The sequence below is a fragment of the Rhinolophus hipposideros genome, assembly GCF_964194185.1.
Source record: "Rhinolophus hipposideros genome assembly, chromosome: 11".
Classification (NCBI taxonomy): domain Eukaryota; kingdom Metazoa; phylum Chordata; class Mammalia; order Chiroptera; family Rhinolophidae; genus Rhinolophus; species Rhinolophus hipposideros.
The window spans coordinates 34600154-34624320 of record NC_138057.1 but is presented as its reverse complement, the minus strand read 5'-3'; the positions used below and the strand labels follow the sequence as shown (position 1 = coordinate 34624320).

General features: G+C 41.0%; 1 pseudogene across 1 annotated transcript; it reads right to left on the bottom strand.

Moving 5' to 3' along the window:
* Positions 1-20605: 20605 nt before the first annotated feature.
* On the bottom strand, positions 20606-21573 carry LOC308504981 (14-3-3 protein zeta/delta-like; annotated as a pseudogene). Its single transcript has one exon. The product of its transcript is annotated as a 14-3-3 protein zeta/delta-like (transcript).
* Between the last annotated feature and the right edge of the window lie 2594 nt (positions 21574-24167).

The following is a 24167-nucleotide window of genomic DNA, read 5'->3' as shown; positions in this document are numbered from 1 at the left end:
GAAAGAATGAAAATGCCTGCAGCAAACACTGATGTGTGCAGTTTTCTATCTCTAAGAGAGCTCTGTGAACCAGCTGGTCTGCATAGCTCCAATACAATAACGTCCATGATTTACAGTCCCTGAATCTTCAAGAAACAGTATGTCCAATGTGCTTTAGTATTAAAGATATTTATTTCATTATATATCTTGAATTTTGAAAATTGGCAATTGGGCACGATGCATACATCACTCCCTATTAAATGGGATGGTTGATTTGCTACAGTACTCTGCATGTATCTGTCAGAAACATGTTCTATATATCCATGCACATACTTGTAGAGAAAATCGTGTTACTCTAACATTGATTTATTTACATTATCAATTCAAAACACCAGTTAGATGTTGTTATTTTAAAATATCTGTCTAGATCCAATCCAAATGCAAATTAACGTATTTGAAAAAAACTAATGCTATCCAGAGTCTGGCAGTTTCCAAAAATGGTTTGGAGTTATGTGTGACTCAGGAGCAATCATTTAGAAAGCACTTACTCTGTGCCAGCCATTGTTCTACGTGATTAACCTCTATTAAGTCATTCCATCTCTCAACCACATGGGTGCGTAGTCTTACTATTCTCCTTTGATAGATGAGGAAGTGAAGAAGTAAACTGCCCAAGGACAACTGTCTGGAAAGGGTGGATGTGGATTTCATTCTCAGCAGTTTGGATCCGTTCTTTGGGCTTTGAGTTCGCAAGGTTTTTAGAGGTCCTGGGCCTTCTTTGGCCAGCCTCCTGGTTTGCTTGGGTGTGGAGATGCCGCCATCAAAGGTGGGAAGTGCGGCTGTGGTTGCAGAATCCTGGGCATTCAAGCATCCAGAACCCTTCATGTCCTCCTTTTCCATCAGGGAGCCAGTAAAGTACAGACGGATGGACAGACCATAAGGTGCTGCCCACGTTACTGAATGATCTTCCTGGCTCTGCTGCCCCCTGGCGGTCAGCGAGGGTAAAATGGAAAAAAATCAATATTTTCCCTCTGCTCCTTGGTCATACTTAATCCCTTGGCCAAACAAAAACGGGGTGAGGATGCTATTTCAAAGACATCTTTGCTATGTTCTATTTCTCAAGTTGTAAGATCTCTCCTCCAGGACAGCTGTGACTACACACCAAGGCATTCACACACCCCAGTCTCCCTCCCGACGCTGCAGGGGATTCCTGAGAAGCCCCAGCCTACTGAAGAGAGAACTTACCCAGGAGCAAGTTTCTGTCTCAGTGATGGTTGTGCCTATTGACCACAGAGATTCCCGAAGAAGGGCTCTCGAGTGAACTGACAGTAAAATGGCTCCCAGATTAAACTGAAATATGAATTATCTAAAGCCACCAGGAAGGAAATATAATGTCTCAACTTTATTAAACCTGCTAAATAATAGAAAACCAGGAAGATCATTTAATCCAAAGATTCTCACAATGTTGTCTACAAATCACTGCATTTGAAATGCCCTGAGATATCTGTTATCTAGGTCCTGGCTTTCCCCCAAACTGTCTCAGCTGGAACCTCTGGGAGCAGACATCCCCTCCCTGCCAGGAATCCACAATGACAATGGGAACAACTGAAATCCACTCCTGTGTGGAGCACAGCCTTCCAGAGCCCAACCCAGCCCACCAGAAAGAAAAGACAAATCTACTGGTCATTATATTTGAGGATAGATTGCTCATCTTCAAATTACCAACCCAGGTGAATAAAATGCTTTATCAGGATAAAAGGCACACATGACTCTGTCCAAATTCCTGTAATAAGGCTCCTGAAGTGCATGTGTGTGTGTGTGTGTGGCGGGGAGAGGGGCAATACCAGTGTTCAGGAGTAACTAGTGACATTAATTAAATCACCCCACAGTGCTTGGGATAAGAAAACAATGCTTTACCAATTTTAGTAGAAGTCAATCCCAGGCAAACCAATCCTTTATAGTTATGGATTGGTTTGATAAATTATAAGAAAAATTACTCAAGGAGAATTTCCCTCCTTAAACTTGGAGTTAGACCCAGTCAGTAAGAATTTTGAAGCGTAGGTGGGGGACCCAGTTGCCTTACCAGGGGCTCCTTGTGAGGCAGGAGGAAGAGGAGGAAGGAGGCCGCAAAGATGGAGATTCTCTCAGGCAGAGCAGAGCTTCCACTGTGTGTGCAGTTCAGACCCAGCTCAACTGTGGGAAGTCCATGGTCTGGGGATGGTGGTGGTAGCACCTGGGACTTCTGCTTGGCTTCCTGGCCAGCAGGAATATGCACCACAGCTCTACCTGAGAGCAGGGTGGTGAAGGGGCTCAGAATATGCCACCTCCAAATATGCCACTTTGCCATAAGAATTATTTTGAGCTGAAGGCAACTGAGAATCAACAGATGCAGGAAATGTTCTCTGTCCTTCCCATAACTGCCTGAAAGTAAGGCATACATTTCCCTCTGAAGAAGGTGCCTGCCCAGCACCAGGGAGAGAAGAGCAACTCTTATCATTAAGATGGGGAGTCAACACCAAGATGAGTTTGCATAAACAGACCTTACTAACATAGCCCATCCCTTCCATTAGTTCCCCCATATATTCCTAGTCACTCTCCCTTCACAATTTATCACCTTTTGAAGCTATACTTTTGCTATCAAGGTCTATAAGCCCCTGTGTCTAACCACTTCTTTGAGTTTTACTTCTTTTTCATGAACCCACATGCATGTAAATGTTAATAAAAAGTGTGTGCCGTTTCTCCTGTTAATCTGTCTTGTTAGTTTAATTTGCAGGTCTCCAGTTACTTAACATAAGAGTATAGAGGAAAAGTTTCACTTTCCTGACAATGGACAATGTCAGACAGTGAAGTCCACAGTAAGGAGGGAGGATTGAGGATCCTGAGCTTGCCTCCCTCTCACAGGAAGTGGGGGAAGACACCTCGAGCAACCTGCAATGCTGCAGGTTTCCCACCAGGACCTGCAGACATGAGGAGAGACCGGTGGAGGTGAGCAAACCTATGCTCTGGGATTCCGAACATCCTACTGCAGAACTCATGGCAGAGACAATAATGGGGACTATGGAAGCCAGGGCAGCCTGCAGAGGATCAAACCATGGGCAGTGGGCCTGGCCTCCAGTGGGTGGAAGGGATGGGGAGGGTAACATGTATTCCTGCTGTGGCCTGAAGGGCTACCACTTGGAGGGAAGCCATCTTGCTAGGGGTGCCTGACCAGCCAGCCAGGGGCAGTGGTCACGAGCCCCTCTTGCTCATGGAAGGACCTCTCTCTGTGTGTGGGATTAAGTTTACTCCCTCCTGCCCTGACAGGCAGTCATGCACACTCCAGCGCTTTGGTCACTTGCTCTGAGCCTAGTATGCCCCCCAAACCTTTGTTTTCCAGCTTTCTTGGCCAGTTGAGGTCAAAGAAAGCAGAGCTCACCGAGGAGCTGCTTTGGTCAAGAGCCAGATACAATGTAACCAGTCAAACTTGAATATCAGATAAACAGTGAGTAATTTTTAGTAGAAGTGTGTCCCAAGCAATATCTATCTATCTATCTATCTATCTATCTATCTATCTATCTATCTATCTATTATCTATCTATCTATCTATCTATCTATCTATCTATCTATCTATCTATCTACAGAATATAAATATATCCTAGGCAATATTATATAACTATTGCCTGGGACATACTTGTATTTACATTATAAGTATGGCTTATACATATATTAAAAATTATTTATTGTTTATCTGAAGTCCAATTTAACTGGGTGTCCTGTGTTTTTATTTGCTAAATCTGGCAGCCCTACCAGGAGCACAATGCTTTTGTGGCCTACCTGTGGCCGTGGCCATATCACTGTATTCAGGGAAGCAGGAGAGCGGGGATCAGAACTCCATGGGCTGACGGCCTCACCAGACCTCAGATGTAATTTGGCCAGCAGGGAGCTTTAATTTTCATTTTCAAATGATTGCCAATGTTTAAAATCTGGGAGATCTCACATAAACATCAGGGCTTTTCTGGAAAAAGTGGGAGAACTGACAGAATCGCGGGGAAACACATTGGTTGATGCCTGCCCTTGGCCTCGCTTATTTAGGCCTGGTTCCTGTAGCCGAATTGGGGGCCCACTCATCTGGAGCATTCAGTTTTCTAAACCTGTTCCTAGAGCAAGGAGGAGTTTCCTTTGGTCCTGACTGACTGTTGGCCCTGATCAGTGTGATTTAAGGTGTGGGGGCTGGTTTCCTTTCCTCCTCCACTTTGACCTGATAACTTGCTCCTCGGAAGGGCTTAGGAGTACCCTAGGACAAATCTCTGACCCCTCCCTCTGGGTATCTGTTTTCATCTCTAAAATGAGAGGGAAGCTAATCTTTGTTTTCCAACTGTTTTTTTTTTTTTTTTTTTTTTTTTTACCAGAAGTTCTGTCTTATCAACCTCATGCCACTGTGGACCCAATGTTTTGAAAGGTCTTGTTTACCCGAGCAAACGGCATTTATTACAAACGGCCTATGAATTCTGGCCAGCCGGGAAGCTAACCTGTGTCACTACACCTCATTGGTCAAATCCCTTCGAAAAGCAAAAGCATTCTGTAAGCTCATGTAACCTTAGTGCAAATATGTTCACATTCCCCCCACTGCTAACTTTACAGCCAGGAGAGGTTGGGGTCCACATCACTCAGGCTAGTCTAGGCTATGCTGTGGTAATAAACACAAGCCAAAATTTCAATGGCTGAACACATATACGTTTAAGCTCATGCAAAATGTGCCATGAGTTTGGCAGCTCTGTAGGTAGTGACACAAGGATTCGGTTTCTTTCTTTCCGGTGGCATTTGTGGCAGGAGAAGAGATTGTTGAAGGGCTTTTCATGGCCCCTCCTCTGCTCACATTTCGTTGGCTGGATCCAGACTCATGGCCTCATATACAGGAAGGGGCAGAGAAATGCATATAGTGAACATATGGGACTACCCCATAAAAGGAACTACTCCAGGAACTGTCCATGGGACCCCTCTCAGCTCCAAGATTGTATATCCTGTCTGTCTTCAGAGTGGTCAGATGGTGTGGTTTGTGGACACACCAGCTCACGATTTATGATGACCGACAGCCATGAGGCAGAAGAGATGCTACATATGTTCTGATCTGCGGGTATTTCCAAGTCTCATCTTTTTCTTCCTAATAATGATAACTAATCTTTATTTTAACTCTTGTTTGTGCATATATGAACTCATTTGTCTTCATAACAGCTCTACCAGGTGTACACTACTTTTTTTCCTGATTACTATTGTTTTTACAGGTACATGTTTTATAGATTAAAAACAAAACAAAACAGGTACTGTCTATTTGAACTGACATAGTTGATGAATGAACTTGGTTCCACCACATACTATTTCAGGGATTCATTCTTTATTTGTGCATTTACCCAGCAGGTGGCCTAGAGTCACTGAGTCGCCTCCTTAGGGTCACACAGCAGGTTGGTGGGGACGGGACTTCCTTCCCTGAGAGCCCGGCAGTTGATGGCTCTGCCATCACTGACCCTAGGATTACCAGGCTTTGGCGCTTTGACAGGTCCAGTTAGCTTCCAGAGTCCCCTCCCCAGGATTCCAGAGGCCATCTCATCAGGAGACTATAGCCTGAGTATAAGATGAAACTGGGATTAGTTTGACCAGCAACACTGACTTGGCTTTAATTTGATTTAAAATGGATTGTATTTTGCTCCTACAGGGAGCTTGAACTCTGTTTTGTTCTACTTGCTGCATAGTGGCCCATGTTCCTGCAGGTACATTTTCCAGCTCTCTGCCCCAGCCCCATGCTGAATCCAAATCACTGCCTTTCCCCTTTAAGCTCGGTTTGGAAAGTCAACAGACTTCTCTTTGTTTTTTTGTTATTAGGAAATTATTTTTGTCTTTGCTTTTTGAACAGGTCACACATTTACAGAGTTCGACAGTCAAGAGAAATTCTCCCTCCTCCCAGCTACCTGAAGACAACCTATGTTATTAATGTGTTGGGTGTCCTTCCAGTAATATTTTATGCATGCACAAGCAGAGGTATTCTTTTTTATCCTTTTCTACACAAATGATTGTATACTCTATACATAGTTGCTTTATCATGCATTTTTTCTCTGTTAATATGTCTTAGAGATAGTTTGATATGATTATAGAAATGATTTCTTCATTTAAAAAAGTTACATCGTATTTCATTGTGTGTGGCTGTTCATAATGTATTCAGCAGTCCCCTTCTAATAGGCGTTTAAATTTTAAATTACCTATTATTACAAGCAATGTGGCAATGAATAACCTTAGACCAATGTGGTGTGAAGTGGGAGCAAGTGTAAGTTGGATAAATTTGTACAAGAGGAATTCCTGGGCCAAAGGGTGTATGCATTGGTAATTTTACTAGATGTGCCAAATTGTCCCCCTGTAGGCATTGTACCAGTTTACATTCCCACTGATAAAGTATGAGAACATCCATTTTCCCACATCTTCAGCAAATATGTTTTCAATTATTCTGGTTTTCCACAACCTGAAAATGTCAGCATGTTTTAATTTGCATTCTCTTATTATGAATGAGGGCAAATATCTTTCATATGTTTTAGAGCCGTCCGCATCAAAGAATATTTCTTTTTTGGAGTTCTGGAAGAACACTTGGCTTTGAATAGGTCCCCAAACCACTACAGCCAGACACTGAGATTTATAGGTGAATGTCTTGGGGAGCCAGTTGTTTGGAGTGTGTTCCGTTGGAAGCAGTTGGAAGCAGTTGGAAGCACTGAGTCCAATCAGAACCAGGCTGATGGCGCCATCTGTCTTTCCAAGATGGAGAAGCAGAATGGGGTGCAGTTTGATAAGGGGGACCTTTGGGTCTTGGCTTCACACCGATGGAGCTCCGGTATTAGCTGTGGATGTGTCCCCTCAAAGCTGAAAATTTTCTCTTTGACCTACTGAATTTTCTCTTGTCCCTCTGAATAGCATGGAAGTAGGCATACCTTTTTACTTTTAGATTATTAAAAAAAGCTTTTTATTATGGAACAAAAAAACACATATAGAGAATAGTAAAGTGAACCCCAATATACGCATCACCAAGATTAAGCCATTCTGAAGATTATGCCACACTTGAGTCATATGTCCCATTTCCTCTTTCTTCCTTTCGATTCGGATTTTAAGGCAAAAAAATGACACTTCACCCTTCTATGCATAAGTAAAGATCTCTGAAAAAATAGATGTATTCATACATAACTAGAATGCCATTATCATATCTGACAAAATTAATAGTAATTCCGTGGTATCATTAAATACCTAGTCCTTGTAAAAAATTCCCCAACTGTCTCAAGTCTGTTTCCCTTTACAGTTGGATGAGTCAGGGTCCACACACTGCATCTGGTTGTAATGTTTCTTACATAGCCTCTATTTCAGAATAGACCCTCCCCTACTTTTGTGAGGAAACTGAGTCCACTAAAAGTTTTCTCTGACATATTCAATTTCCTCTTGTGCTATCCATTTGGCAATTGCTATCCATTCTGAATTTGTGTATTTGCTTTCTTGTGGAGTTAATTTGCTCCTGTATCGCTTATATTTCCTGTAGAGTGGAAGCTAGCTCTAGAAGCTTATTTCATATAGGTTCAAATATTGGCTTGAGAGGACTCACTGGGTACCTCCTACTGTATCAGTTCGGAAGGCACATAATAGGTCTTTGGTCACTCTAAGCAAGATCAGGAGGGTCAAGTGATATCAGTCAGACCTTCCATTGCAAATTTCTCTTTTAGTCTTTCCTCTCTTTTCACATATGGTTGCATCAACTGAATGTGTTGTCTGAACCAGTTATTTCATTAGGGATTGAAAAATGGAGATTTTCTAGTTCTATCATTCTTTCACATTTATTAGCTAGAGTTTTTAATATGAAGAAAATAAGGGCTATTTGTTCACCCTAGAATAGTTTCTTCCTTTCTTAGAATGGCCAATGATTTCCTCAGGTTTCTTTGCTTCTTAATTAGTCTGTCCTTTTCCAACTGAGAAAAAATAAAAAAACATTGAAAAGAGGACCATATCATGTTCAGACCATGGAACTAGTCTAGGAGAGAGGTTTCTTCTTAGCTTTATTTGTGATCATTGAATGTTCAGCACAGAGTGAGTGTATAATTTCATAATTACCAATTGATTCTTTTTAACTTCTGGTCTTGTTCTTTCTCTCTGCCTTTTGTCTTCTCCTCAGGGTCTATTTCCTTGAATAAGCAGAATATTGAGATATAAGCAAGAATGTAGACCGAAATACCATTACTGAATATTCTTTTAGATTAAAGCCAACCACCTCTTGCTTAGATAATACATTGCAGTGGCTATTAGTCACATACACATTAGTGATAACTAACGCAACCAGCTTGCTTTCCATTTCACAGGTTAGTTTATTGAGGAAAAATAAATATGTTTGGAAGTTGGTGGGGACAAACAGGCCTGGGAAGGAAGCACTGAACAGAGGGAGTTTAGTTCCTGTATGCAGGGAACTGGTGGTGAGAAGACTGAATTTGGGGTAGTAGAGGCAGCTGAGGGCATTTCATGCTATAAAGAAAAAAAAGAAAGAGATAAAGATGTTACAGGAAATTTTTGCTGCTCAGGAATGTGGTAGGTGCCCCTGTTCTGGGCACCTAGAGTACCCATTCTTCCCTTATCACACTTATCATGTAAGATGTTTTTGGTGCAACTCACAGAATACCTAAGAAAGACCACTGTATGGACACGAGCATTCACAGGCTTTGGGGACAAACTGGGTTCAAGTCCTGGCTTCCTGATTTGGGCAAGCTGTTTTAATCACTTCAGCCCTCAGTTTCCTCACCTGTAAAAGGGGGATAATAATAAGGCCACAGGGCTTTTATGAAGACTAAGTGAAAAATGCACTGAAAGCACTAAACACTTTTTCCATTCACATAAGCAAGCCCTCAATAGACTGAGGAAAAATTTACAAACAAAAAATGGAAGAGTTTTTTTCACTTCTCAGAAAGATTCTACAAGTGTTTGTAGAAAAAGACTCCTTTTTCACTAATCCAGTGCACACCTCTCCAGGGATCCTTCTGTCATGTAAACAAGAGTGACCTTGTCAGCCCCCAACTGCTGGACGCCCTTAGAGATTGATAGATTATTCTAAATGTCAGAGGTTCGCGGCTAGATGAAAAGCAGCTTCTAGCAGCCTTGGTTTTTCACTCCTATCATTTTCATTCCACCTATCTAAGGATTGTTCCCTAAAGTAGGGCTGAAACAAAATCCACACCAGTTACCCACACTTCATATTCCTCGAGCCAATGGCACCATCTTGTGGTGTTGTTACTGTACTACAGTGTGGCAGTAGTCCCCGGTTTTGCATTTGCTCAGATTTATCCTGAGCGTTCCCAAGAATCCCTGTTTTGGTGATGTTTTCTTGTCTTTCACATCTAGTAGAGAAAGTGCAGTCAGGTGCCTGGGTTCCATCAGCTCCGGAGATGATGACATCATTGCTCACTGCTCCTCTCTTTCTGGTTTCACCTTACTCTTGTACCTTTCATCGAGGCAGGCGGTGCCAAACAGACAACACCATTTCTACTTGTGTGGCTCTATTTATACTTGGGAGAAGTGATGACTAATGCCAGGTACCTAGGTAAAAGCAATGTAAGTCTCTTCTGAAGTAAGGCTTGAGAGGATGCTTCTATCTCTTACATGTCCTTCTTCAAACGCTAAGAATTTGAGAATTTCTAGTCTTTCTAATTAGAACTCACTGCCACACAAGTCTGGAGCACTTTGGGAAAAGGATACACGACTGCATCCTTCTTCAGGCAGAGTGTCTGCTGCACTGAGGGGATGACACAAGGCCATTGTGTCAGTCTGAGGACAGGAGGGACCAAGAGTATCCAGTCAAGATTACTCACTAAGTTATTAATAATTCCAGAACCTTGTTACAAATTGTGGTCTAGGGACCAGCAGTAGCAGCAGCAGCATCAGGAACTAGTTAGTAATGCAGACTCTTGAGTGACACCCTAGACCCTCTGGTTCAGAATCTGAATTTTAACGGGATTCCCCCCACTTTCCCCCCTCCATTGGTATGCACATTAACATTTGAAATACGCTGAGCTATAGCGGCTGTTCTCAGCACTTATTGCACATTAGAATAACTTGGGAGCTTTTAAAAATTCTGATGCCCAGGCCTCACCCCAGACTGATTTCTTTGGAATCTCTGATGGTGGGAGACACATTTAGAAAGAGGTTGACCACTTAGAATAGGACTATACAATTATCCAGAGCTGGACTTCACCGTAATGATGGTTCAGGCAAGTTGGACACATAACCCTCTTCCCTGAAGACCTCACAAAAGAAATTGTCAAACACCAGCAAAAATGCTCCAGTAGCAAACAATCTAAGAAAGAGGTACAAATTCTTGCTAAAAACTTTAAAAATATGGTCACCATAACAATAAACAGAAGATTCTGGCGTGGAACAGAAAAGTACCTATCAACCCCAAGCTTCCCACCACAAGTGTTTCAAGGAAAGAAGACTGGTGACAAAATCCTGAGAATTCTCATTGTTAGCTACCAGTCTAAAGAAAAAGAAACCTTGAGAGTACAGAGGCAGCCTAACGGAAAAGTTAAGAGTGTTTTAGTGCTTGAGACCACAGGACAGGCAAGAAAACCAACAGATCTGGCAGTTTTTCAGTGATCCACCAGAACTGGGTGAATGTCAACTGAGGTTATCCCCTTATGGGAATAAGCTTTGTCTCCTTATACAGGACATGTATAAAGTCTCCTGTTGACAAGGGAGCCCAAGACCTTCAGATAATCCTGATGGTTCACTTACGTCTAAGCATTGCCAATGCAAGAAGTCTCTAGCTGATTGTTGCTATCTGAGAATGTAGGTCTGGTGTTCTCATCTCTTCTGATTTTTTCCCCCAAGAGAAGCTGTAATTATGGAATTTCATGTGGAACCTCCCAATTTTTAAATTTGTTGATAAAAAATTTACAGTAGAAAATACCGAGTGAACCAAGCAAAATACAAGTTTGTTTGTTGTGGAACGTCTGGATGAAATTGCCCATGTTAAGCACGAAAAAGATGAAAAGAAATGACGTGGTAAATGTATAAAATGCTACACAAAAGAAAAGGAATGAGACAGAGCATGCAAAGATAGACGAACAATCCAGTCCAGAAAGAAAAAAAAATACTTAAAGGAAAAGAACTCAGAAATGAGAGGACAAAATGGCAAGAAAATGGTGCCATTACACTTTAAAGAGACTTAAGACAAACGTCTCTGATTTTAAGTCTTGTGGAGGGATCAATAACACTGGAATTCCATGAACAGGTTTTCATAAGCCAACCAATCGGTTCAGCGCCTCCTTCTGAAAGTCGGCCAATCAGGGAAGGACTTACTCCAATAAACCCGCCTCTCAGTGCCAGCCAATCAATGACAGTCTCATCAGATGACATTGTCCACTATGCCTTTAAGCTTCGCCTGCCCCCAAACCCAAGGGAGATCAATAGTCTGCTCTTCTGGGAGAGAACCTAATAAAGCAATACTCCAGGTTTGTCTTTTTATTTCAGATGTTGAATATGAATTCAGGAATGAAAAAGTTGCAGTAAAATAAAGAGATCGGTGTTGAGAAGTGAATAATACAAAACAGAACTATGAATAAAATAACCATGAGGTTGTGATTATTGAGTAGGATGTAAATGTTATAAAACGAGAAAGTGAAATAAAACTAAGAAAATAAGAAGGTTGTGGGAGGGAGGTGAAAGGAAGTTTAAGGCATTTAATTTCCTGCATTTGTTTTTTACTTGGCATCATTTAGCAATATCTAAAATCGAACCAAAGTGTGAAAAATGATTCTAATGTATTAATATTTCCCCCTGATGTCTTCTTAGATTATTTTCATTATAACACAGTTTGAATATGTACTAACATGCTAAATATTATCTTCATATCCTTGGAGTGCTTACACGAAGAAAATACAAACAAAATCAGTAAAATTCAGATTAGCAACAACAATTTCAAGATGGATTTTGAGTACAACCTATATATAGAAAAGAGCACAGATCACCGTATAGCAAAATGAATTTTCACAGGATGAACAGAACACCCCGGTGCGGTCAGCACCTGGATCAAAACTTAAAACCCTGCCAGTGCCTCAGAGACCCCTCTTGTTCGTCCTTCCGATCATCAGCTCCCCCAACAAAGGTAACCCCAAGTCTGACTTCTAACCCTACATCCGTTTTGCCTTGTTTGAACTTCATAAAAATGGAATCATACAGTGTGCTGTGCCCTCTTTTTGACTGGCTTCTTTCACTCAACATTACATCTGTGACGTTCACCCATATTGTTGCATGTGGTTGTGGTTTAATTTTTGCCTAGTTTTCCAGTGGGTGAATATACCCTAGTTTATCCATTCTACTGAACAGACATTTGAGCTATTAATATTTTTGGGTTTGGGCTACTATGAATGGTGCTTCTGTGAACATTCGTATATGTGTCTTTTGGTGAACATGTGAACATTTCTGTCTGTTATGTATATTCATAGAAGCGGAGGTGCTCGGGCACAGCATACATACCAGTATATTCAGTTTAAGGAGATTTTGCCAGTTATCCAAAGTTGCTGTAGCAATTTACACTCACCCCAGGAGTCCACGAAAGTTGCAGATGTTCCATATCCTTGCCAACAGTTGGTACTGTCAGTCTTTAATTTTAGCCATTGTGGTGAGTATTCAGTGCTTATCTCACTGTAATTTTATGTGCATTTCCCAGACAACTAATGATGTTGAGCAATTTTTTATGTTTATTAACCTTTTGGATCGTCTCTTTTATGTAATGTTTGTTCACATTTTTTCCCATAGAAATGGATTATCTTTTTCTAGTTTTTTAAATTGTTCATCACATTTTATTGTATTGTTTTAAAGATTTTTATTAGAAACATAGCTAACATACAGTATTATATGAGTTTCAGGGATACACCATAGTTGTTCAACATTTATGTACCTAACTCTTTTGCTGCATTAATTCATTTCAAGTTTCCCCCCCCCAAATAGGTCAGAAATCCACAAAAAAACAAAAAGTTGATATTTTGACTATTATATGCATTTAATAATAATAATTTGAGCTGCTTTGTATATAAATGACATTATTTTTATATATAAAATTTTTGGATATATCCAACCATTGCGGCAAAGGGCTAAAGAAGTGATCACTATGATAAGTCCAGCAACCATCTGACACCATACGATGCTATCACAATATGATTGACTATATTTCCCATGCTGTATGTTATATCCCCATGAAGTATTTGTTTTATACTTGGAAGTTTGGACCACTTGTTGCCCTTCGCCTTTCCCCGCTTTGTAAAATTTTTAAATTAGAGTTGACATTAAATACTATTTTATATTAATTTCAGGTGTACTGCATAGTGGTTAGACATTTATATAATTTAAGAAGTGATCCCTCTGACTAGTCTGGTAACTGTCTGGCACTATACATAGTTACTGCCATATCATTGATAATATTTCCTATGCTTTACTTTACATCCCCATGTCTGTTCTGTAATTACCAATTTGTACTTCTTAATCCCCTCACGTTTTTCACCTTGCCCCTACCCATCTCCCATCTATCACCCCAACAGATCTAGTACCCATCTGACACCAGACGTAGTTATTACAATATTATTGACTTTATTCCTTATGCTCTACCCTACAGCCCCCATGACTACTGTAGCAACAAATTTGTGCTCCTAATCCTTTCCCCTTTTTTTCACCCACACTCCCATCCCCCCTCCCATCTGGCAACAATCAATATGTTCTCTGTATCTATGAGTTTGTTTCTGATTTGTTTGTTTATTTTGTCCTTTAGATTCCCCATATAAGTGAAATCACATTGCATCTACTTTTCTCTGTCTGACATAGTTCACTCAGCACAATAACCTCCAGGTCCATCCATGCTGCCACAGATGGCAAGAACCCATTCCCTTCCCTGGTCGAGCAATATTCCATTATATATGTACCACTTCCTCTTTATCCATTCTTCCATTGAGAGACACCCAGGCTGCCTCAACATCATGGCCATTATAAACAGTGCTGCAGTGAACATATGGGTGCACATGACATCTCGAAGTAGTGTTTTACATTTCTTTGGATAAATACTCAGAAGTGGGATTATTGGGTCCTTCTTTGTCTCTTGTTATAGCCTTTGTGTTAAAGTCTGTTTTATCTACTACCCCAGACTTTTTATTTTCACTTTCATGAAGTAACTTTTTTCCATCCCTTTACTTTCCATCTGTGTGTGTCTTTCAATTGGAAGTGAGTGTCTTGTAGGCAGCATATGGAATGGTTTTGTTTTCTTATCTATTCAGTCCTCCTATGTCTTTGATTGGAGCATTTGACCTATTTACATTGAAAATAATTGTTGATAGATATGTAACTATTGCCATTTTATTATTCATAGTTTTTATTTTTTTCCTATCTTAAAGAAGTCCTTTATGGGCTGCTGTGTGGGGGGCTTACCCCACTGAGTGGGATTCACCCCGGTGGGTTCTGGTGCCTGTTGAGACTGCCCTTATGTGTCCACTTGTGGGGCTAATTGAGCAGGGCTCTACTGTGGTCTGAAATCAACCTCCAGGTATGTTGGTTCTGGGGCCTCTTGGGAGGGACTCCAGTACAGACCCAGGTCAGCCTCTGCCTGTGACCAGCCGGGGACTACCAGGTAGGAGCTACAAAGTAATCTGTGGTTATTTGCTGTCTATGCTAAACCTGGAGGTATGTGGGAGAGGCCACGCTGCAAGCTACAGATGGCTGCCACCAGTACCAGGCCTGGGGTAGCTATGTATAAAGCCAGGACACCCCAAGCCCTGCTGCCACCTGCTGGATCCCTTAAAGTTCAGCCACTGATAAAGCCCCGTGCCATATGCAAGTTGGATGAGGCAGGGTCTCAGGGAGTCCCTAAAGTGGGAGGTGTTACGGTCACCAGGTTAATGAGGTCTCTGGTTTGGTGTTGGTGCTGAGCCTGGAGTGACTCAGCAAAAGTTTCAGAGCACACCAAGGCCAGTTGTTCCCCACCTGGGGCTTGTGGACTCTGATAGTTTTCCAAGCAAGAGTGCAATGCAGGTGGGGCTGGCTGCTTGTGGATAAAGTGCCTCCAGCACTGGGGAGTTGGGTGGAGTGGGGTCCCAGTGAGTCAGCAGTGTAGAGTCCAGGAGCTCACCAGACCAATCAGATTCAGAGATGGCCGTAAGCGTAGGGGGAGGGCTCAACGCATTAAAGATGGCGGCTGCCTGCCGGCTGCACAGGAAGAGGGCCTCCCACAGGGAAAATGGGACTGTCCTCTAGCCCTGACCTCAAAGCCGCACACCTCAGTCTGCTCCCCACATGCCACTGACATCCTGAATCTCCATCCCTCGGCTGGAACCCAAGGTGAGTGCCTGCGAGTGAGCGTGTCTGTTTGCCGGCTCTTAAGAGGACATCTGGGTTTCCTGCAGACTTCCTTCTCACCCAGATGGTTGGAATCCCTACTGTTTTTCATGACCAGTTGTTGTGGGGACTCCTTTTCCTGGCACCAGTACTCTGGGCTGGGGAGCCTGGAGTGGGGTTGGGGGTCCTTTGCTCACCTGGTGGGGAACGTCTGCAGCCGAGGTATTCCTTCTAATTTTCATTTGCCACACAGAGTTTTGGGACCAGCCCATTTCATGTCTCCACCCCTTCTACCAGTCTTGACTTCTTTATACCCTGTCATAAAACTTCTGTTCAGCCAGATTTCAGATGGTTCTCCAGGTTGATTGTTTTATAATTTGGTTGTAATTTTAATGTGTTCATGGAAGGAAGCAGGTACAATGTTTACTCTACCATCTTGGGTTTCCTCCCTGTCTTTTCCTAACTCAGGATATACCCCTCCATTTATTCAAGTCTTCTCTAATTGGAGTCAGTAATAGTTTGTAGTTGTCTATATGGAAGTCTTGCATATCTTTTGATGGATTTATTTCTAGGCATTTGATTTTAAATACTATTATAAATGTAGAGTTATAAATATTTTATTCAAAAATATTTTCTTACTGATATACAGAAATACAATTATTTTTTGTATCTTGGCCTTTTATCCATGTACTTTGCTAAATTAATTTATTAATCCTAACACTTTATCTGTTGAGTATTCTGGGTTTTTGTTTTTGTTCTTGTTGTTTTTACTTCTATAATCATGTCAGCTGATTCTGTCAGGAAGATGGGTTAAGGGTAGATTACTTTATCCAATCTGAGCTAATCAGAAGCTAATTAGAAGCTCAATTTCTGTATTTGTGAAAGGTTACTTATTTCCATTGTCCTTAATCCTAGAGTGAAGGCTTTTAGGGGTCCTAACAAAACCTGGGGTGTTTCATGAGACCTCTTTTAAACCTCAGTTTTGTCTCCACAGCTTCAAAAATTCTGCTTAGCTTCTCAGCCTTTTGGTCGTGTATTGGAAAATGCCTAAAGGGAAAAATGGAGCTGAATGTCAGACTCACCTCTCCATGCCTCTCTTCCTTTTGGGATCTTGACTTCAGAAATCTCCACTTCCTTTCTGTTATTATTTAAAAAATTAGAGCCATCTTAGTAGATGTGAAGTAGTATGTCATTGTGAGTTGGATTTTTATTTATTTAATGGCCAATGATATTGAACATTTTTCTTGTGTTTATTAGCCATTTGTAAATATCCTGTGGAGAAATGTTTATTCAGATCCTTTGTCTATTTTAAATTTGTGTTTTTTAAAAATTATTGAATTGTAAGTGTTCTTTATATATTCTAGATACCAGTCTCTTATCAGATACATAATTTGCAAATATCTTTTCCCATTCTGTGGGCTGTCTTTTCAATACTTTTTTGGTATTGTTTGCAACACAAAAGTTTTTAGTGTTGAAGTCCAATTAATTTTTTTTTCTTTTCGTTGCTTGTGCTTTTGGTGTTGTATCTTAGAAGGCTTTGCCTAATGCTAGGTCACTAATGTTTACTCCGTTTTCTCCTAAGAGTTTTATAAGTTTCGCTCTTACATTTAGGTCTCTGATCCATTTTGAGTTAATTTTTGTGTATGGTATAATGTAGGGGCCCACCTTCATTCTTTTGCATGTGGATATTGGTTGTCCCAGCACTATTTGCCCCACATCTTTTAAGTATTTCCTTCATAACATTCTCCTCAATGAGCCCAGGACCTTCCATCCTATGTGGCTTTGTGCTTGCCCACAGATTGCTGATTCCTGGGACATTTCCCTCGTGCTACAATTGGTTCTTAGCCATTTCTTCCCTAGGACCTGGAGTAGATTAGAGATTACTTCATTCAAGAATTATGGCCTTGCTATCTTCAGGACTTAGCACAGAGTAAGGAGTGTTAAGAGTTTGGTGTTATGTAAATTATCTAAAAATATATATATAATTTCATGGAAGGCTGGGGGTAGGGTATTGGTCAGGTTACTACACTGTGAAAGAGATCCATCCTACAAGCGCTGCATTTTTCTATGGTGGAAGAAACTGCGTGTTCTGGCATTCAGAGACAGCTCATTCCAACACCTACGACATTGCTCTTTCTGCTGAAGTTTTGACATCCAAGCTTATTCTCTCATTGTGGGTTCTGATGGGGTGCTGACTCTTTCCACTAGTGTTGTTAAAGCAAAATGACCTTGTCTTTCCCCAAAAGGAAGATCATGAATGTAACCAAATGCCTGAAGATTTCCTGGGTGTCTAACGCCCATCCACCAGGAGGCCTACTTTTTAAAAAATATATTTTTCGATCTTTCCATGTAACTTTGAGCATGCCACATCTATTTCTTCTTCTGTAAAGTGGGGATTTGTAGTGTCTGTCTTTAAGCATAAAGACAAAAATACCACTACCATCCTGAAATTTGGGATGGAATCCTTACATCCGGACATTGTTCATGAAGTGTATAGAGATATTTGGATGATAGCCAGATGAATATGAAGAACTATATTCCTGTAGTTTCTTTCCTGGCTCCATGTTCAACAATCACAACTGTAAGTGGCTTTTTCTCTGGAAGATCCACAAAAACTTGATGGTTAGGAAGGATGGACCTCATCCATCTTCCTACTATACTCTTCCTGTGTTAAAACAGCAGAAAGCAGAACCAGTGCTGGGAGGGAGTGTTTAGCCACCAGAGGGAAGACTTTCTGGGAAACAGAAAGTTCGTCTAAGGCTCAGCTATAGCGGGTATGTGAGCTGAGCAGTGAAGCCTATATCCCATAATGCTGTGTCTCTGAAGACTACAAAAGGAAAAACAGTAAGAAATTTAGATAAATCATGTGTAACAAGTTGAGAAAATGTGAACTGTACCTTTCACTGACTGTACCTTTCACTGAATTATTCTGTGTCTACTACTTTATTTTGCCTTGAACTGCTAGTGAAGTTTCATATTCATTCAGTTATTGATTCAAGCCACAATATTTATTGCACCTACTATGTGCCAGGCATAGTGCTTGAGATAGCAAGGAACAAAAGAGTTCAGCTGCCAGGGAGCTGTTATAGTCCAGTGGGGAAATCTGGAAATAGATGTAAATCTGAAAATAAATATACATATAGATAAAAATAAACTACAAACTGATAACTATAATGAAGCAAAACATTAATGAGTACAACAAAGTATAATAGCAAAGAGCCTGATTAATTGGGGGAAGGGTTTTCTGAGTGTGATAGTTAATTTTATGTGTCAACTTAACTGGGCTAAGGAATGCCCAGATAGCTGGTAAAACATTGTTTCTGGGTGTGTCTGTGAGGGAGAAGAGATGACTATTTGAACTGATGAATTGAGCAAAGCAGATGGCCCTCCCCAGTATGGATGGGCATCACCCAGTCCCTTGATGGCCTGAATAAAAAGGCAGAGAAAGGGTGAATTCGTGCCCTCCTGCTTGATCTGAGACATTCCTTCTCTCCTGACCTCAGACAGAGGTGCTCACAGTTCTTGGGCTTTCAAACTCAGGTTTATACCATCAAGGCTCCATTCTCAAGTCTTCCAACAAGGACTGAATTACACCACTGGCTTTCCTGGCTCTTCAGCTTGCAGAGAGATGGCAGGTCATGGTACTTCTTGGCCTTCATAACCATGTGAGCTAATTTCTATAATAAATCTCTCTCTCTCTCTCTCTCTCTCTCTCTCTCTCTATATATATATATATATATATATATATACATATAAATTATATATATAAATATAAATTCTGTTTCTCTGGAGAGCTCTGATTCTGATTAACACACTGAGTATGTGACAGAATTGAGGGGGGAATAGTGGGAGTGGGAGGAAGAAGGATCTAGGGAGAGGAAACAGCCTGCATTAAGGGCCTGGGGTCAGAGTAAACCTGGTGCATTTGAGGAACTGAAGAAGCCAGTGTGCCTGGGTACCCGCACATGCAGAGAGCAATGAGATGAGACTCAAAGGCTTAGAAGGGACGTGCTTAATGTTTTCACTTTCTATCTGACATGCAGTGGGAAACCATTCTAGGGTTTTCAGCAGGGGAATGCTACAATCCGATTTTGCGTACATATCTTGAGGGTCTCCATGAGGACAGTAAACTCTTTAAAGCAGGGCCAGGGTCTCAGGGTCTCATGTTTCTTTATGCTTCACAGAACCAGCATTATGCTGTGCACATCGCAGGGTGTGTTGTGATGATAATTCATTTAGGAATGTATTTAACTTTAATTCAAAGGTTTGTTTAGTTGCACTAGATAAAACAGAATATCTGTGTTCTCTGTAACACAGTGTGGGAAAACTAGGGTTATTTTAGTGTACTAAAGGATAAACGCCTTTCTCTTCACATATATATGTGTATATATACATGTATACCAGGGGTGCCAACAAATGTATACTCATGACTTGCATGCATCTTTTACTATCGGTGTATATTATTACAAGTTTTTTTTCATTCATAAAACTTTTATTCCACTCACATGAACTTAATACACGTGTTCTTAACAATTATACTTAGATAGCTCATGAAAATTTTATAAGACATTAAACAAAGCTAGCCATCATCTCAAGATATTTCCCTGTTAACTATTTTCACAGCACATGCATGTTAGGCAAGTATCAAAAAAAAAAAAATCACAAAAACAAAAACAAAAAAACCTAAAAAAAGTTAAATACATGGATTTTTTGTTTTATTGCTGTGCTTGATATACATGAAGTAATGGAAATCAAGCAATTCATTTTACTGCATCTTTACTTGTACATTTGTTGTTAGGTTGCCTAAAACATTTAAATACAAATAAAATGAGTGTAGCAAAAATAATGAAAGCAAACAGCAGGTAACTTTACAAATAATGGAATGTGAATCGTTTCTGCTCTTCTCCAGAGTAAATTGGGTCACGACTAAAGGACACTTCTGCAGCTGTAGTCAAAGGTGTGCACACTGGACTGAGTGTTCCACAGACGCACACATGCTTCAATGTGTGCCATCCGTGGGATATCCATTTCTACTACAGCTTTGTAAGTGCTCCAAACTTTAAAGTACCCACAATAACTACACCTGTGACTGGAACCAATTATCCCTTTTATTCCACACCAGGACAAACCAATATGTAGGCAGTTTTCTTTGCTTAGACATGGAAGCAGTTTTAACACTGGCCTTTGTGAAGCCACAATGTACCAAAAGTATTATGCCAAACATTTATAACTTGTATAAAAATTCCACATCCCCATCTTGGCCACCTCAGGATGAAAACAGATAACTCCCTAAATGTTAACTGGCTCTGCTCCCCTAATATTAAACATAAAAACCACATGGGAAATATAGAAATTCAATAGAAGTAACATAAACCTGTCATAAATCGTAAACAAAAAACTATTTGTGGGACAGCATGGATGACAAATGGTCTACTGTGTAAATTTTAGAATGAGGCAGACAAAAGTTGGAAGGCAGGTTAATTTTCTCCTCCTTCTCCTGCGTCAGCTTCATCTCCTTGGGTATCCGATGTCCACAGTGTCAAGTTGTCTCTCAGTAATTGCATTATTAGTGTGCTGTCTTTGTATGACTCTTCACTTAATGTATCAAGTTCAGCAATAGCTTCATCAAAAGCTGTCTTTGCAAGAGAGCAGGCTTTCTCCGGGGAGTTCAGAATCTCGTAATAGAACACAGAGAAGTTAAGGGCCAGACCCAATCTGATGGGATGTGTTGGTTGCATTTCCTTTTTGCTGATTTCAAAAGCTTCCTGGTATGCTTGTTGTGACTGATCCACAATCCCTTTCTCGTCATCACCAGGAGTAACCTCAGCCAAGCAACTGTAGTAGTCTCCTTTCATTTTCAAATAGAAGACTTTGCTCTCTGTTTGTGAAGCATTGGGGATCAAGAATTTTTCCAAGGGAGACAGCACATCATTGCAGATATCTCTTAGCTCAGTCTCAATTTTCTCTCTGTATTCTCGAGACATCTGCTGCTTTTTCTCAGCGCCTTTCCGTCTTTTGCTCAATACTTGAGACGACCCTCCAAGATGACCTACGGGCCCCTACAACATTTTTATAAGCAACTGAGAGAAGATTCCTCTCCTCATTGGATAATTCAGCTCTTTGCTCAGTTACAGACTTCATACAGGCTGCCATGTCATCATATTGCCCAGCCTGCTCGGCCAGTTTGGCCTTCTGAACCAGCTCGTTTTTATCCATGACTGGATGTTCTGTGTACGGAGTGGGTGGCGGTGGACAGACGGGGCCTCAGCAGTCTCTGGGCGGTGGCGGCGAGGCTGAGCCTCTGTCCTATTATTACAATTTTAATACAGTATTTCCTTTCTTAAAATGTGTAGACATTTTTTTGGCACCCTCTGTATACACACACATCACAGATGTGTGTGTATAATTTTTTAAAATTGAGACTATTTCTTACTACTGGAAATCCATTAATGATTTATTACTTTTCCTAACCCCCCAGTCTTCAAATTGTTGAAGACTATTTCTTTTTTCAATTTGCCTAAAAAATTGTCCAGCTAATAAATAGGTTCAAAGGCAGACAAAAGGAGCTTCCCCAGGTTCTGAGAAAATGCCAGGCTCTTGAAAGACCTCCACGGATACAAAAACATAAATCTCAGAAAGCTCTTTTGAAATGTGATTCACCTTCCTTTCTCATAGGAAATCAGGGCCCAGAGAGAAATTAACTAGCATTACAGTTCATCTGGACCTTGTTACTCAAACCAGGATAAAGATGGGAGAAGAGGATGGACCCAGCAGAAGCAAATCCATTTGGAGTTTTATAGTTTAGCATAAAAAAAAAATCCTCCTGAAGTTTCTAGTAAGACGAATGTATTTATCCAACATTTGGCACCTGGAAAATATTATTCACTGATGACAATCCAAAGAGTTATCTATTAGATAGGGATGAGATGGCAGAATAACAATGCAGGAGCAGAAGTCATCATTTGGTTCTGAAGCGATGGGCCACTAGAAGACATAGAGCCATCAGGGATGTTTTAACATCATTTAACATCATGAGGCCGGAGGCCTTAGTAGGCTGGGGAAGTTTGCTTCTTCCGATCACTTCTGGTTACTATTTTTAGTATTTTAAGAAAATATGGATTCATTCATTTATTCACTCATTTTCTCTCTCTTTCCTTTCCTCCCTCCCTCCCTTCCTCCCTCCCTCCCTCTTTCCTTTTCTTCCTTCCTACTTTCCATCCATCAAATATGTTCCATCGTTAATGTTTAGTAGATGGTGATGTGCATACACACAAGTTTAAGCAGGGTCCCCACCTTCATAGAGTTTTCATTCTAGTGGGAAATAAAAAACACACAGTGTGTGCAAGACAGAATCTGAAAGGACCCCAGGACTGTAAAAAAGTTGTTCCGAGGAGGAGTACCACCCCAGGTTGGTGGGAAGGAGGCTGTTGAGAGTGATTAGGTCGTCCTGACTCGAGACTGACGGGCATAGAGGTTCCTGGGAGGTGCTCCTACTTATTCGCTTGCTTTGGGAAGGGCCTGGTTCATCCTCATGCGTGGCTCGTTTAGGAAGGTTTCCTTGGTCAGGTGATTATTTTGCATAACAGTAATGATGCACTGAGGGTAACTGAGGGCACTGAGGGTAACCACCCCTGATCCAGACCTTAGGAATTAGCCAAGGAGAAGCTTTGTATGTTCCTGCAAAAGTGGGCATTGAGACTTTATTTTCTTGTCTTCTCCCTTGGTCTCCTCTGCATATGAAGGAGATGCCAGATGCCACCTTTCTCACACGGGCTGTTTTCTTCATCCTGGGGACCTTTTTTTACTTTTTTTTTTTTTTTTTCCATTCCCTTCTGGGATTACCACGTTGGGGACTCAGTGTGTTGGCCCAGGTGTGTGTGTCACCTTTGTCCAGCACCTAAATACAGCATTTTATAACCTCTAGCAGAAGCAAGGGGTGGGGAGGGCCTTTCAGATGTTATTTGAAGCCATTGTGCTGCCTCCTTCTCAGCCAGAAAAGGCTATTTATCCCTGTTGGGAAAGTGATCCCTCTGCCATCTACAGCTGTTCTTAGTTCGTAGGAGAACTTGATTCTGGGAATTTAAAGTCTCTGGAACCAAAATATTATCTGCTCTGAGAAGCAATATAGCAAAGTGCTTCAGGAAGCAGATTCCTAGAGCCACACCGCCTGTGTTCAACTCCTAGTTCTGCCACTTACGACTGGGACACTTACCACCTGAGGCACCCTCTCTGTACCTCAGTTTCCCCAACTATAAGGATAATGTACCTCATACACCATTGAGAGGATTAGATACCTGAAATGTCTAGAAAGGGCTCTGGCACAGAGTAAATATATATAAGTTGTCTCTGTTATCCTTTCACTTTGGATAATAGAAAAAAATCTATTCTTAGACTAAATTCTCATTAGTAACTTTTTTCCTCTACCTTACTTGATAAGAAGTGTTTGGATAAGGAATATTGATACATATTCGTACAGCTAAAGAGATACACAGATTGAGAATCACTGACTTTCTTCTGTCCCTCTCCAGTCTCCCCCAACCTCAGCCCGATGCAGCCGCTGTCCCGCTTTCTGTCACTGTCCATTAGGTTTGTCTTTTCTAGAGTGTCATGTAAGTAGAAGCAGGCAGTATGTCTATGTAGTGTTTTGTGTCTGACTTTGCCCTGCACCATGTTTTTTTCAGGTTAAACTATGTTGTATATAGTAGTGCATTTCCTTTTATTGCTGACTGAGTAGTACTCTATGGCAGGGACTTGGCCGTATCTCCATTTGTTTATCCATTCACCTATGGTTGGACATTGGTTTTATTTCCACTGTTGGCTGTTATGAATAAGGG